Raw genomic sequence first — 16,341 nt, forward strand, 5'->3', positions numbered from 1 at the left:
AGTCTTAGGACTAGAGGACTTCAGGTTCGAGTCGTAGTTCGAGGTCTTAGAGTCTTAGTGGAGAGTCCGATATGTCTTTACCTTCTCTTTATATAATTCTCTAAGTTTGTACTAGATGCTTATTTATTCTATTCAGTACTTTGGTTCATATGCTCTTATTGTGTATGTGACCCTTCTTGTGAGTTATGATTGTCTTGAGTGGTTCATATGTATAGACTAGTTCGTGTATCATGGCTTTGTTTCATCTTCCTTAATTGGGAGCTCTAGAACTACGGCCCTGGAAAGACAAGGGTGTCCTTGCGCAAGGCTAGAGTGGTGCTCGTTAGTGCAGACGTGGTGCCTGGGTTGATGACCACGTTTGAATGCAACTCTATCCCACGGTTTGTAGAGGTAGCCGGCAGGTAGTGACAGCCCTGTTTGAGCCCTAGTAATCCTCCACGTTCGGATAGAGGGGTAGGAGGTACATAAAGCTATCGGATGTTCAGGCTCCTCCTATTCATCTAGATGCGGTCTCCCTAGTCCATTGATCAGGCTTTTCTTTTGCTTATGAACGACTCAATTCGGTTTTCTCATGAGAGTACAATAGATTATGGATCTAGCTACCCTTGATCTTGCTCTTTCCTCTCCGATGTCCTAGGCACATTATCTATGTTATGCTAGAGTGTTCACTACCCCCTTTTGCCATGAATATTATTCTCCTGTTCGGATCATTGACATTAATCCCTAGTGGTTCCTCCTAACTTAACTAAATTCTATACACCACCGCCTTTCCTGCAGAAATATAAATGACACCCCGGGTTACTCTCGGGCAAAATGCTACGGTGGTACTCCGTGCGCTTGCGGATTTGTTCGTGGCTCATGAATTACCTGCCACCCCATTGACGTATGCGGACGCCATCGCTGATTTCCAGTGGTGACGTTGGTAGACGCCAACAAGCATTTTTGGCGCTGTTGCCGGGGAAGGCATAGGTTAAAAGAATTTATTTAAGGAAAATCTCTATGGTTAGTGGCCAGTGATCTGGCAGGACAACCATGTTGTCTTCTTTGTGTGAAGACGAGGGTAGTCTCCAATCAATTTCAATTCGCCAATGAATTTCACGACGAAACTGAGTCAACTTCAAGACAAGCGTGACTTGGCACTCTTGACTTCGAGAAGTCAACACTTCGGCAATTGAATCGATCATGATTGCATCCAACCTTAGAAAAGGCTCAAATTCTCAGTTTGAAGAAGTGCTCTATTGATGTTGACTGATCACCAACAACAGTGAACACTACATCAATCGAGAAAGCAACCACATTATGGTGCAATCCAGGTAAGTAATTTCTAACATTTCAAGGGCAGTACCATGGGATGATATGTATCACGAGAAGTCCAACCCGATCAAAAGAGGACCAAATGATAATCCCGAGAACCCCAGACACCACATCAAGGTACAAATTTTTTCGATGATTTCTATGAAGCGGTGTCACACTTTGGAATTATTTCATCAAGCTAATGAAGGTTGACGGAATAAAATGTCTCGTTCAAAAGAATCTAAATTTTGAGCCCTTGCCGACAGGTAAATCGGTAGTTATCTCATATTTGATTTTAACCATTGCATGCTTGAATTTCCCCTCATGAGCATTGCATCTTTTGCATGAAAACCCTTGCATATTTTGTTTTTCCATCTTTTGCATCATAAACCCCCATGAATCTTGGAATTAGACAAGTGCCCAAAGGGCAATTTTGGAAGAAAATGGCAGCCATAACAATTTGGAAGGTAGTGCATGCATGAACTTGGATCATTTTCATGTCCAAATGCATTTGGGGCCACTCCTAGGCCTACATCGGCCTACCCCTACGCTCACTCATGCATTTTTGGACCATATGGCAGTCATTAAGCATCACCGAAAAAGTAGGAAGAAATTGGGGCCAGCCACAGGCTGGCCGACCCCTTGGTCGGCCGACTCAGGGGTGTCACCCCTCTATTTAACCCGGTGCACAGGGAACCCATGGCACTCCCCTTGCCCGAGTTCCACCAGTTCCACTTCATGCTCTCCATTCCTCTACCCTCTTTGCTCTTGTTTCTCTCCAAGTTCATAAGAAAAAGAAGAAAAAGATTTCCCTCTTTTGCATTATCATTTGCATCTCATTTGCATTTTGTGTTTACCTTCTCCTCTTTTCAAGAACGTGTTTGTGGTGGTACCACTACCCCGCAAGAACAATTTTGTGGTGCGTCATCGCCCACAAGAACGATTTTGTGGAGTGTTATCACCCACAAGAACGATTTTGTGAGAGGCAACCATGCCCCACAAGGACTACTAACTCTCTTGACAGCTGACTTGGTTTTCACTAACTCTCACATAATCCTTCTGAGTGTTTGGTTTGTTTGTTTGTTTGCTACAATGTCTTTCAGGAACATCGGAAGGAAGGTGTCGGGAGCACTCAAGAAGGTGACCAGGTCGAGCTCAAGCCGATCAAGCTCGCATCGCTCGTCCACCCCTACGCCAAGCTACACTCATCAAGAAGAGCAGGCCGAGTCTCAGGCGCCAGAAGAACAGCCAGCACAACAAGAAGTGGAGGCACCTGATGACTCTCACCTCGACATTCGAGGGGAGTGAGAACTCCAAGCTTATAACATCCTGAAGGCCCGGACCTTCGGGCATACATGGGAGTTCGATGATGACCTGCTGGAAAAGACAGGTATGAAAGCTGAATTTGCGAGTGTTTGGAAAGCCATGGGTTGGTCTTCATTTGCTGAAATTTCTGAGTTGGGTTCGAGAGATTTGACCATTCAGTTTCTCTGCACTCTTGTGGAAACAAACAACGGGATTTCATTCCGATTCTTCGGGGAGGAATTTTCTTTGTCTTGGAAAGAGTTGTGTACTGTTTTGGGTTTTCACCATAAGTGTAGTCTTGAGCTTGAGCACTCAACTAAGGGTTACCACCGAGAAAGTTTTTGGCACACCATCTCTAAGTTAAACGTATACACGCATTCCTGTTGCAATGATATTCAGCATCCGACTTTACGTTTGATGCATAAATGGGTTGCTCTCACGTGTTTTCCCAGAGATGATGTCCGGACTGTTCGTATGGACGAACTTCGTATTCTTTATACCATGGTGAACAAAATAAAAATTGCCCCTGTGCAAGAAATGGTTCGCCAATGGCTTGGAAATTTTTGAATGACCGGACCAGTTGAGTGCACTTCTTTGGTCACTAGAATCGCCACAAGTTTGGGTGTGTTGAATTGGGCTCGATTTACTTTTATCACTACACCACGCCCATCAATTGATTTGGCTTATTTGGTTCAAGGACACACTCTGAAAAGTGCTCTAGATGGCTCTATCATATTTTTCTTTCCCGGCTATGTAAACGAGATCCCGCTCCCTAACCCGGAACTTCGTTTACACAAAAGCTGTGGTTATACTTTTGAGTTGCAGCCCGCCGAAGCACCTCGCAAGAGTAGCGTGTCGGGAAGGATGACCAGAAGCAGGTCCCGGAATGCTGCAATGGATATGCCGCCACCACAACCACAAGCTTTTCATGGTTATGCAGGATATGCACCCGCTGCTGGAGCAGCCGGACCCTCATCCGGATAGCAGTCTAGTTGGGACCGATATATCCCGCAACCCGAAGCTGGAGGATCATCATGGCAGAGTGCAGGCAGTGCTGAGTGGGATCAATCCGCACGAACGAACTGGGCATATGCCAGTGGTTCTACTTCGAGCGGAGCACCTCCACTCTTTGTTGCCCGACGCTCATTTTCAGCCCGAGGATATCGTGACCTCTCTCGGGGATATGCGACATCAACATCCGAGTCGGCGACATCGATGATAGAATGTAGCAGACCCAAGGAGCTCTCAACCAACATATTCAAGACACCGCAAGATATCACGCACAATAACAAACAAATCATGAAGCCACCATGGAGCTACTTCGAAAGCAGTATCAGGACGCTCAAGCATTCTATCGGCACTATGGGTACTATCCTCCACCCGGTCAGTGAGCTAGCTTGGGGGGAAGGAGTCCCCGAATGTAACATGTATCGTGCATTTGCATATTTCCCTTTCCATCATCTTGCATTGCATGCTAAAAAAAAGTCGAGTCGTTTAGCTTTATTTTCCCTTAAGTGTCATTTGCTTTGTTTTCTCATGAGCGGTAAGAATGCCTAAGTTCTCCAGTTGAAATGATAAACAATTGCTCTGTTTTAATTTCCTTGTCATGCGTAGTTTACAACTCATATTCTCTAAGAACTGAGTTCATTGGTTTCAAAAAGTTTATCCTGAACCTGAAATTTTGTGGGTTGCGAGTGCATGATCTGAGTCTAAGCTGTTGAGAAATATGATATGATGGATTAGAGTTGCTACAAACTTATTCTGAGCAAAATTTTACGTCCGGAACTTTTATCTTTGAAAACTACAAAATAAAAAGTTCCTCGATGATGAGAAATACCCTCCGGAGCCATATGCATGAAGCCTACAAAGAAACAATCTTTCTACATGCTTCTTGTGTCATTTTGAGCTTTGTCAAATTTTGTGACCTTTGTGAGTTTCTTTTCATACTCTCATGATCGAGAATCACGTACACACCACCTCCACATGCTAAAACTTTCACACCAGAAGGATAGCATTACCATACCTTCCATTCATTCATATCCTCTTTTGTGTTCCATACTCCATAAAGTCTCTCCCAAAATTCTCTCCAATAAGGGCATGAGCCATGTATTGAAAAAAAAAGGGGGCACATGAAGGCCCATGAAAAAAAAATTAACACATGAAGGTCCATGCAAAAATAAGAAAATTAGCCATGCCCAAAATATAAGAAGGGAGAGACAAAATCATGGAACACCTTATCCTTTTTCTTTCCACTTCATCCACCACATATCCACACACATGCACTTCTCGATCATGGTTGTATGACTTGCTTACTCTTGGGGTTCGATCTTTGACTTTGCAAAATATTTGAAACAAGTATGCTTTAGTTTTTCTCCCTACCTTGAGCTCCACAAAAGCCTTTAGAAGGAGGAGAAAGAAGGCACACAAAAATGCTTTGGTGAGGATACAAACACTTTTGAGCGAATGAGAGTGTCATTCGAGGAACTTGTTTTTATTTTCGAAAACTTTTGAAAACCTCCAGACGTAATCTTGAGCAAGGAATGGGTAAGTGGTGCTTTATGAATCGTTCTATCTCTCAACCGCCCAAGACAAGTAGAAGGCCAAAAGCCCCATTGAGATTAAGGTAAAATGGGTGAGCAAATTTTGACCAACTTATTCAATTTGAGATAGAATGTTTTGTTGTAACTTGTGCATGATGAAGAAATAAAGTATTGCAGCAACTCCTGATCAACAACCTAAAGTTTAGCTTTGCTCAGGGACGAGCAAAGTTCAGCTTGGGGGGTCTTGTTGACGCTCACTAACGACCATTTCTGAGAGTCAATATTGCTATAATAAATGGATGAACTTGCATTTCTTACACTCATGCCACTAATAAATCACCGAATTCCACATGTCCCTCTAGATTTCTATGAGTGCAGGATTTAGCTGAAAATGGAGGGCAATCACACCCTTTGTACCGAGGAGCAAACACCGACCAATCAGATGTCACCACACATGGATCAAAAGGCCACCAGAGAAGAAATCCAGCAGGAACGAAGCCCAGCCATACACCATTGACAAGTGGGCCCTGAGAACAGCCCACAGAAAAAAGGAGAAGGTCGGTAGGCCCACTGGGAGGCCGGCCGGCCGACCTGCCCATGGGCCCCACCACCTTCAGGCTTCGACGTGGCACTCCCTGATTGGCTTACAACATCGGTTCCAGAGCCTCAATGCTGAATTCACGGCCGAGGAGAGGGTGGCTCCCCTCTCTCTCTCTCTCACTATATATATATATATATATATATATATATATATATATATATATATGAGGGGAGGGGCTCCATTTCTACCATCTCATCTCATCACCAAGCATCCAAGCAATCAAGTTACTCTCTCAAGATGTAGCTCATCTTCTCTTGTAGAGGTCTTAGGACTAGAGGAGTTCAGGTTCGAGTCGTAGTTCGAGGTCTTAGAGTCTTCGTGGGGAGTCCGGTATGTCTTTACCTTCTCTTTATGTAATTCTCCGAGTTTGTACTAGATGCTTATTTATTATATTCAGTACTTTGGTTCATATGCTCTTGTTGTGTATGTGACCCTTCTTGTGAGTTATGATTGTATTGAGTGATTCATATGCATAGACTAGTTTGTGTATCATGGCTTTGTTTCATCTCCCTTAATTGGGCGCTCTAGAACTAAGGCCTCGGATAGACAAGGGTGTCCTTGCGCAAGGCTAGAGCGGTGCTCGTTAGCGCAGGCATGGTGCCTGGGTTGACGATCACATTTGAATGCAACTCTATCCCACGGTTTGTAGAGGTAGCCGGCAGGTGGTGACAGCCTTGTTCGAGCCCTAGTAATCCTCCACGTTCGGATAGAGGGTAGGAGGTACATAAAGCCGTCGGGGATATTCAGGCTCCTCTTGTTCATTTGGATGCGGTCTCCCTAGTCCATTGATCAGGCTTTTCTTTTGCTTATGTAAGGATCACCGGGGTGTCCGGCCCTAGAGGCGGAGTGGGTGAATAGGGTCGCTAATTCGCTTTCTAACCTAGGGCTCAAACTACTTGCATAAGATAAACCTAACACATCCTACCCATGCTAGTTATGACTAAGGTTTATCTATGCTACTCTCTACTTACCCCAAAAGACTTGCAACCTATAGCCAATCCTAATCAAACTAACTAGGAAAGTAAAGGTACGCAAGATAGAGTAAATGCGGAAACGTAATATGGTAAGTAAAGAGGTAAGGGAGAGAATATGCAAACTCCTATGAAGACACCAAGACACACGATTTAACGTGGTTCGGTTAGGACACCAAGTCCCTCCCTACGTCCACGGCCACTTGTCCAACAAGAACAAGTGTGATGCCGAGTCTCTTCGCTTCATCACTATCTTGCGTTCACCACCAAGGCTTCTGGCAAGCAAAGGCTAAGTGACCCCAAGTCACCAACACAAGGCCACCGCCACCATCTCTCTCGAAGCATCACCAACCGCACCGTCTTCACTATCGGAGCTTCTCACCAAGAGGGGTCTCCTTCCCCGCACAAAGTGTCGTTGCCTCTCCACACCAAGTTGGAGGGTCACACGACGAGTACACAAGATGCTTGCCGCAGCAAGGCATTTACTCAAGCTAGTTCTCTCAAGAACTAAGCCTAATCAAGCACTAAGCACTCTCACAAGTGTGCTTAAGCCTATATGATATACAATAAAGCTCTAAGGTGGTTGGAGAGGATCTTCAACTCTTTTATGCTTCCTTAGTCTCCAGCACTAACAAATGAGGCGTGGGGTGGCATATATATAGCCCAACCCCTCAAACTAGCTGTTGGGAAAAGGCTGACGAAATTCCTTAACGCCGGATGATCCGACGCTCAGTTTTTGTCATCACCGGTCTAATTGTTGAATGCTTTTTCCTAGTAACTAGCCATAACTGCTCCAACGCCTACTTGATCAATTGCACCGACGCTCTTGAAATGCACCATCGGTTTAATCGGTGTATGTAAGCTCAGAAACCCCCAAAAACGGAGTATCTGGACAACTGCACCGACGCTTGTCTTCAGGCATCGTCGGTTCAACCGACGCCAAACCCTAGCCTCAGCGTCTGGGTCCATTGCACCGACGCCATCATTTTTCCCATCGTCGGTTCATCCGGTGCACTCTGCTGACTGAGTCTTCTATGAGCTCATTGCACCGGTGTATGTAATTTGCCTCATGTCGGTTTAACCGGTGAGTGCAAATTACCTCTGTCTTGGTCCTTTCGATCTGATTTCTTCGGAGTTTTGTAGCTTTTCATCCCTTGGACCTATAAGCCTGATAATGATCATCTTAACACATATATTAGTCCAAGTGTTGTGTGTGTCATCAATCGCCAAACCATTATATTGAAATATTGCATGAGAGGCCATTTTCGCTACAATCTCCCCCTTTTTGGTGATTGATGACAACACAACCAAAGCAAGCAAGACGAATTGCAAGAATATGAAATTGATACCAATTTGAAAAGTTAGAAACCACTTAGCTTGCTCCGATGACATTTCAATGCTCATTTTAAAAGCTACCGGCATTTGATTAGTCCATAGGACGAAATACTTCCGGGTTGATAGCAATTGTGAAACAATGGCTTGTGGCCAATGTAAGACAATTGTGTGGTTTGAACCATATAAGCAATGAAAAAATTTTGTACATTAGTCCATGGGATCATCAAATTGTACTTCTCCCCTATATTGACTAAGTACCTCCCCCTATCACCATGCATCCTTTTGCATTGCATTTTTCATTCCTCCCCCTTGCTAATGGCATCATTTACTCCAAACTATTTGCTTGCTTTTAGGGTACATTTCTCCCCCTTTGGCATCAAACACCTAAAAGCTTCATAACCACTAGCAACAAGGAGCATTAGTAGCAAAAGAAATTTACTAGTGATAGAGTGTTACACCAACTAGATTTGGCATATCTCCCTTTGTTTGAACAAACTCCCCCTTTTTCAAAGCTTGTGGCACCTCCTATCTTGACACCAATTGTGATGTCAATTGTGACTTGTAGGGGTAGTCTTCAAAGGAAATCTGAACTCATGGAGATAGCTCTAGGTGACTACAACAAATAGTACTTGTAAAGCATATTAGTCACACAAACACAAGCTATAGAGTTAGCTCCCCCTAAACGTGTGCATTAGTGTTTGAATCACTCACAAATGTATGTACTTGTATTACACATAGTGAGGATTTAACTTTATAATTTGCTAATCATGGCATCATGAGCAAGCAATTGATATCAAAAGTATTTTTACCACGAATATGAGAGATATCAAATTGCAAGATATGCTATGAAAGACATATGCCATGAGAGAGAAACAATTAAGCTTATGTAGGTTGCAACAAGATATGATAAAGCATAGACAACCTACCATATGAAATTTCTAGGAAAGCATATCAAATGAAAGATACCAATAGTAAAGATAAGATCATGCATTCCTAGAGAGGCATTGAGCTACAATGATGCATGAAGGATATCAAATGAAATTGAGATCATCCTTTTACCTTGCTCATTACCTCATATGCAGGGGAGGGGAATTTGGGTCACTAATCTTTAATCCATAACTTGGCTTTAATTCAACTTTTGCATGATGCATCCCTACTCATGCATCCCAAACCTTGTCAAGCCTCCAAATTCCCCGTTATACTTGTTTGGCGCCTAAGTTTTAGGGATCCAAATCTTTTGAGAGCCATCCATGGTATAAATAATGTCCTTGGGCACCCAAATAGGCCAGTTCCATCCATATGTTCTCCACCCCATGACATGAGCTACCACCTTGCCATTCTTCTTCTTTTCAAGTATGTAGTGGTTGCTCTTTTGCTTGTTCTTGTGGGTGGGCTTGGTGTACATGTATGACGCCTTCAAGTTTGGAGATGGGTTTTTCTTGATCTCCTTAGCCTTCTTGTGGCCCTTCTTGCTCTTGTTCAAGTTCTTGGGCTTGCCGTTTTCTTTGCCCTTTGCTTGGCCCTCTTTTTCCTTGCATTGGTAGGACTTGTGGCCTTCTTTGTGACACTTGAAGCAAGTCACGGTTTCTCCCTTCTCAAGCTTCTTCACGCCCGTAAGGGGGTTATCTTGAGAAGGTTGGGCTTGCTCTTGAGTGTACTTTCCTTTGAGCCACCTCAAGTCCGCCATTAGCCTTTCTACCTCTTGTTTGAGCTCATCATTTTCCTTAGCAATGAGATCATCACATGTTTCTACAACCACATCCTCATTGCAAGGGGTTAGATCACAAGAGGTAGACGCATCTACCTTGACAATGGGAATAGCACAAAGAATATTGCAAGGAAATGATTTATCCGATGATGATTCACTTTTAGATTCAAGACTCTCATATTTTATTTTAAGTTCTTTATGCTCATTGTCTAACAAATTGAATTTGTTTAGCAAGTTCTCATATCTTGAGACAAATGAAGTATGAAGTTTTTCTTTAGCCTTGAGAGCTTTGATTTCTTTATTTTGTTTAGTGAGATGTTCTTGTTGATTATGAAGAAGTGTCATCATCTCACTAATTTCATCAGTTTCAAAATCGGATTCATTATTGGAGGAGGAGTCATCACTTACATCGTTATTACCTTGTACCATGAGACACATGGGAGGTGGTGATGATCTCCGAGGGCGATGGGTGGTGGAGCTCTTAGAATTTTTCTTGTGACTTGAGCTTTCACCACTTTTCTTGGGCTTGTAGATGGCGGAGAGAGCTTGAGATCTTGATTTGTTCTTTTTCTTCAACATCTTCTCCATTCCAACCGCACTCCCTTTAATGAGAGTTTTGTACCCAAGCTCATAGAGCTCATGTACATGCTCGGCAATCTTGCGGTGATGGTATAGCATGGCCCTTGGATATTCTTCATCGCTTGAACTTGATTCATCATCACTCTCATCCTCTTCTTCTTCTTCACTTGAGCTTGATGAGTCTTGTCGCCTTGGTTGATATTTGCATGAATGCTTGGCGGCAAGACTTTTGCGGCTTGAAGAAGAGGTGGACTCTTGCTCCTTCTTTGTCATTCCCATACTATACTCATGGGCAAAGATTTGATTGATGACTTGGTTGGGTGTAAGCTTGACCAAGTCTTCTTTTTGAAAGAGTGAGTTGATGATGTCGTAGTCGGGCTTGCGAAGGCTTCGGAGGATCTTCCGGTTAATTTCCCAATCCTCAACTTGATTGAGACCTAAGGCATTAATTTCATTGACAAGAATATTTAATCGTGAGTACATGTCATGAGCATTTTCATTTAGAAGTTGTTTAAAGCTACTAAGCTCCTCGCCGAGAATATGATATTTTTTATTGGCAACATCCTTTGTGCCCTGATGATTCTCGATGATTTGCGTCCATAGCTTATGAGCATCTTCACAAGCATAAACACGATTAAACACACTATCACATAAAGCGGACAATAGAATTGATTTAGCAATGGCATCATATTGTCGCTCGGCCTTAGTCTCATTTTTCTTGCCAATCTCGGTGACACGCCAAACATCAAGCCCCCGGGCTTGAAGGTGTGCTTGCATAAGCACTTTCCATTGTGGAAAACCCGTGCCATCGAAAAATAGAGCCCTATCGGTACTCATCGCTTCCCCAGACATGATACTCACTCGACGGTGAAGTCGACGGGTCTCCTACGAGCTTTCTCACAAATTTATCAATAGAATTGGCTAATCCTCGTAAGAGCTATGTGACCAAGCTCTGATACCAATTGTAAAGATCACCGGGGTGTCCGACCCTAGAGGGGAAGGGGGTGAATAGGGTCGCTAATTCGCTTTCTAACCTAGGGCTCAAACTACTTGCATAAGATAAACCTAACACGTCCTACCCATACTAGTTATGACTAAGGTTTATCTATACTACTCTCTACTTACTAGAGATGGCAACGGGTACATACCCGTCGGGTATTGGCCACCCGTACCCGTACCCGCTAGAACTAAGTTTTACCCGTCGGGTTACCCGTACCCGTACACGGGTAGGAAAATGCTTCCATACCCGTACCCGACGGGTAATTTATACCCGACGGGTAACCCGTACCCGAAAAGCATACCCGAGAATTACATATAAATATCACATATTCATATGAAAAATAATTCATTTCAAACTAAAATTGGAGTGAGTGTGGAGTAGGATTTGAAGGAGAATTCAACAATATATATACTAGGAGGGATTAATTGGATTTGGGCCAAATTCATGGGCCATATGGGCTAAAATGAGTTAGACACTTAAGATGGCTTATTTTTTTGTGCGGGTATTTCTTACCCGCGGGTAGGCGGGTATGGGTAGTATACATCCGCACCCGTACCCGCCATACCCGACGGGTACAAGATTTTGTCCAATAATATACCCACGGGTAGAAAACTCATTCCATACCCGTCTTCTTACCGGGTAAAACCCGTCGGATACTCGGGTTTCGGGTACCCATTGCCATTTTGACTACTTACCCCAAAAGACTTGCAATCTATAGCCAATCCTAATCAAACTAACTAGGAAAGTAAAGGTACGCAAGACAGAGTAAATACGAAAATGTAATATGGTAAGTAAAGAGGTAAGGGAGAGAATATGCAAACTCCCGTGAAGACACCAATACACACGATTTAACATGGTTCGGTTAGGACACCAAGTCCCTCCCTACGTCCACGGCCACTTGTCCAACAAGAACAACTGTGATGCCGAGTCTCTTTGCTTGATCACCATCTTGCGTTCGCCACCAAGGCTTCTGGCAAGCAAAGGCTAAGTGACCCCAAGTCACCAAGACAAGGCCACCGCCACCGTCTCTCTCGAAGCGTCACCAACGGCACCGTCTTCACTATCAGAACTTCTCACCAAGAGGGGTCTCCTTCCCTACACAAAGTGTCATTGCCTCTCCACACCAAGTCGGAGGGTCACACGACGAGTACACAAGATGCTTGCCGCATCAAGGCATTTACTCAAGCTAGTTCTCTCAAGAACTAAGCCTAATCAAGCACTAAGCACTCTCACAAGTGTGCTTAAGCCTATATGATATACAATAAAGCTCTAAGGTGGTTGGAGAGGATCTTCAACTCTTTTATGCTTCCTTAGTCTCCAGCACAAACAAATGAGGAGTGGGGTGGCATATATATAGCCCAACCCCTCAAACTAGCCGTTGGGAAAAGGTTGACGAAATTCCTTAACGCTGGTTGATCCGACGCTCAGTTTTTGTCATCACCGGTTCAACCGATGAATGCTTTTTCCCAGTAACTAGCCGTTACTGCTCCAACGGCTACTTGATCAATTGCACCGACGCTCTTGAAAAGCACCATTGGTTTAACCGGTGTATGTAAGCTCAGAAACCCCCAAAAACGGAGTCTCTGGACAACTGCACCGACGCTTGTCTTCAGGCATCGTCGATTCAACCGACGCCAAACCCTAGCCTCAGCTTCTGGGTCCATTGCACCGACACCATCATTTTTCCCATCGTCGGTTCATCCGGTGCACTTTGCTGACTGAGTCTTCTCTGAGCTCATTGCACCGGTGTATGTAATTTGCCTCACGTCGGTTTAACCGGTGAGTGCAAATTACCTCTGTCTTGGTCCTTTCGACCTGATTTCTTCGGGGTTTTGTAGCTTTTCATCCCTTGGACCTATAAGCCTGATAATGATCATCTTAACACATATATTAGTCCAAGTGTTGTGTGTATCATCAATCGCCAAAACATTATATTGAAATATGGCATGAGAGGCCATTTTCGCTATAGCTTATGAACGACTCAGTTCGGTTTGCTCATGAGAGTACAATAGATTATGGTTCTAGCTACCCTTAATCTTGCTCTTTCCTCTCCGATGTCCTAGGAACATTGTCTATGTTATGCTTGAGTGTTCACTACCCCCTTTTACCACGAATATTATTCTCCTGTTCAGATCATTGACATTAATCCCTAGTGGTTCCTCCTAACTTAACTAAATTCTATACACCGCCGCCTTCCCTGCGGAAATATAAATGACACCCCGGGTTACTCTCGGGTAAAATGCTACAGCGGTACTCCGTGCGCTTGTGGATTTGTTCGTGGCTCATGAATTAGCTGCCACCCCACTGACGTCTGTGGACGCCATCGCTGATTTCCAGTAGTGACGTTGGTAGACGCCAACAGCAATTCTGAAAGGCATATCTAAGCTCGAAAGGTAAAGGCTTCAGCTCAATCGGAGGTCGTGATGGCTTTTCAGTCGTGTGTAGTTCAGAAGTTTCACTGGGGTCATCTTCTACATCGCTGACTTCTTCCGGCATTTCCTCGATATCCTCCTCGAGGTCTGAGTCGAAAGACTTGAAGGTGGAAGTGGCCATTATTTCCTCGATTGGCTCTGGAATAGGGAGATCTTCCACTGAGCATGTTAATGCTCGATCCACGGGGATGTGGAAAGTGTCCTTCCCTAACTTGATGTTTAAACATCCGTCTTTAGGAACATCCTTAAAGAGAGCTTTAAGGGGATGTCCTATCAAGAAATCAAAGTTGACATCTTCGAAGATATGGAAGTTCAGACGGACTTTAACATCATTGTGCCAAAATGGCACATCGGTGATTATCCTTAGCTGCTCGTAAGAGAACCTGAAGGTCTCTTGAGCTGTCTGTCTGTCGGAGTGAGCTTGTAATTGCCCAGAAAGGCTAAGGCAAACTCATCTGACATGAGATTAGCTCCGACAGCGGGACTATAGAGAGCGTCCACATTTTGATCTTGGAGACGGCAATGGAAGGATGAGGATGGAGAGTTTAGATAGATTGGAGTTAAGGATGATTCTCCTTCCTGCAGCCATTCGTTGCTGATCAATCTTGTCAACTCTTGAATCATCTCCCGAAGAAAATCCTACTCTAAGGGATCCGTAGGAGTGATAGGACTTGGTGGTCGCTTCGGGCAGAAGTATCTTGAGGTGTTGCCGAAATCTTCTAAGACATCCGGCTCGATACTTCGGAGAAACTCCGGAGGTAGAGGGTCTTCCTCCTCCGATGTTTCGGATTTATGTTCAGGGGCGGTCTCATAGATGGAATCTACTGATTGGCTTTCAGAGGGTTCCGATTCGATATTTGAAGGTTCCGCTTGACGCATCTCGGGCTCTGTGGGAACTGGCTCGTGGATACAAACGAAAGAGGTTCTGTCCAAGATTTTGTCGAGGACTTCCCTGCTCTCGGTTGGGGTAAGATGAGCGAAAGATCCTCCAGTGGTAAGATCAAGATGGTGTGTAGACTCCTTGTCAAGACCAGCATAAAAATGCTGGAGCAATAAATGCTCGGGTAATGACAAGTCTGGGCCTAATTTTACCAATAAGGTAAATCTAGCCCAAGCTACACCGATTGATTCCTTATCATTCTGACAGAAAGTTAAAATTTCCATTCGTAAGGCACATATTCATGAAAGCGGGAAGAACGCAAAACAGAATCTGTCCCGAAGTTCAATCCAACTTCCATTCACACAGCCTACGACACGAATGTACCATTGCTTCGCTTCTCTCCAGAGGGTAAAAGGAAACAACTTCCATTTAAGAGTTTCGTGTGTCATGCCCGAGATTTTCTTGCATGAACACACTTGCTCGAACTCGCGCAGATGATGGTAGGGATTTTCACAATCCCTTCCTGAAAAGGAATTTCCCTGAACAAAGGCTATATAGCCTGAGTCGAGTTCATAGCTAGTAGAAAGAATTGGGTCAGCAGAGGGTGCTGGCTCATAGAACTCGCTCTTGGGTGAAGAGAGCTGTAAAAGGGATAGCTGCTCCATGGGTAGCGGGGGTTGAGATAGAATCAAGGAAAAAGAAAAAAGAAGATACGAGGATGACTGAGTCCAAAGATAATGTAGCTACCGTTCCCCAGCAACAGTGCCAGAAAGCTTGTTGGTATTTTGCAACGTCACAAATAAAATCCGCAAGCGCACGGATACCGCTGTAGCTTTCACCCAAGAGTATTCCAGGTTATCGTATCCACTGAGGCATGTGAGTACGCTATCTACGGGTTCAGGCTCATCCAAGGACACACATGCCGGTGTGGAAAAGATAGAAGAGAGGACTTTCTATATCTAGAATCTATGCGTAGAAGAAGAGATCACGTCGCCGTTATACTTCGAGCTACCGGTTTCGACCGGCTTATACAAGCCAATAGCTCCAGTAATAATGCTCTATCCAATATCCGAACGTGAAGGATTACTAGGGCTTGAACAGGGCTGTCACCACCTGTCGGCTACCTCTACAAACCGTGGGACTATCAGACAACTGAGTGGTATAGTCCAGCATAGACACCACGTCTACGCCTTTCTCTACTAACCTTAGCCCTGGCCAAGACTACCCTTTTCTATCCGGGGTCTTAAGCTAAGATCAAATGCTACTCGCTAGTATACACATCAACTAATATAAGGCAGAGATGATAACTTGCGATCTAAACTCCAATTCTAAATAAACAATCAAAGAAGGTCTCGAACACTTACAACCGAATAAGCATCCGTTGAGGTACAAGCAGAGAAGAGTGCCGACAGGCCCGGCACTTCCCCCGACTCCTCACTCTCCTCCTCTTCTTCTACACCTCCTAGTCTACCTAAGCATCTAGGATGAAGGCCTCAAGCTCCAAGGGAGAAAGGTGAGTTGAGAGGGTGTGTTGTCTGTGTGTTCCATTTCTCTACCCCCCCCCCCTCTATATTTATAGGAGGGAGCCACGGCCAAGAGAGGCGTCATCTTCAGCTGATCCTTGGCAAACCGACATACTCATCCAATAAGCTTTCTCCACGTGTCCATCTTAAGTCGGTGAGGCCCACGGGCAGTTC

This window comes from Panicum virgatum, chromosome 4K, assembly GCF_016808335.1.
Source record: "Panicum virgatum strain AP13 chromosome 4K, P.virgatum_v5, whole genome shotgun sequence".
NCBI classification, from domain to species: Eukaryota; Viridiplantae; Streptophyta; class Magnoliopsida; order Poales; family Poaceae; genus Panicum; species Panicum virgatum.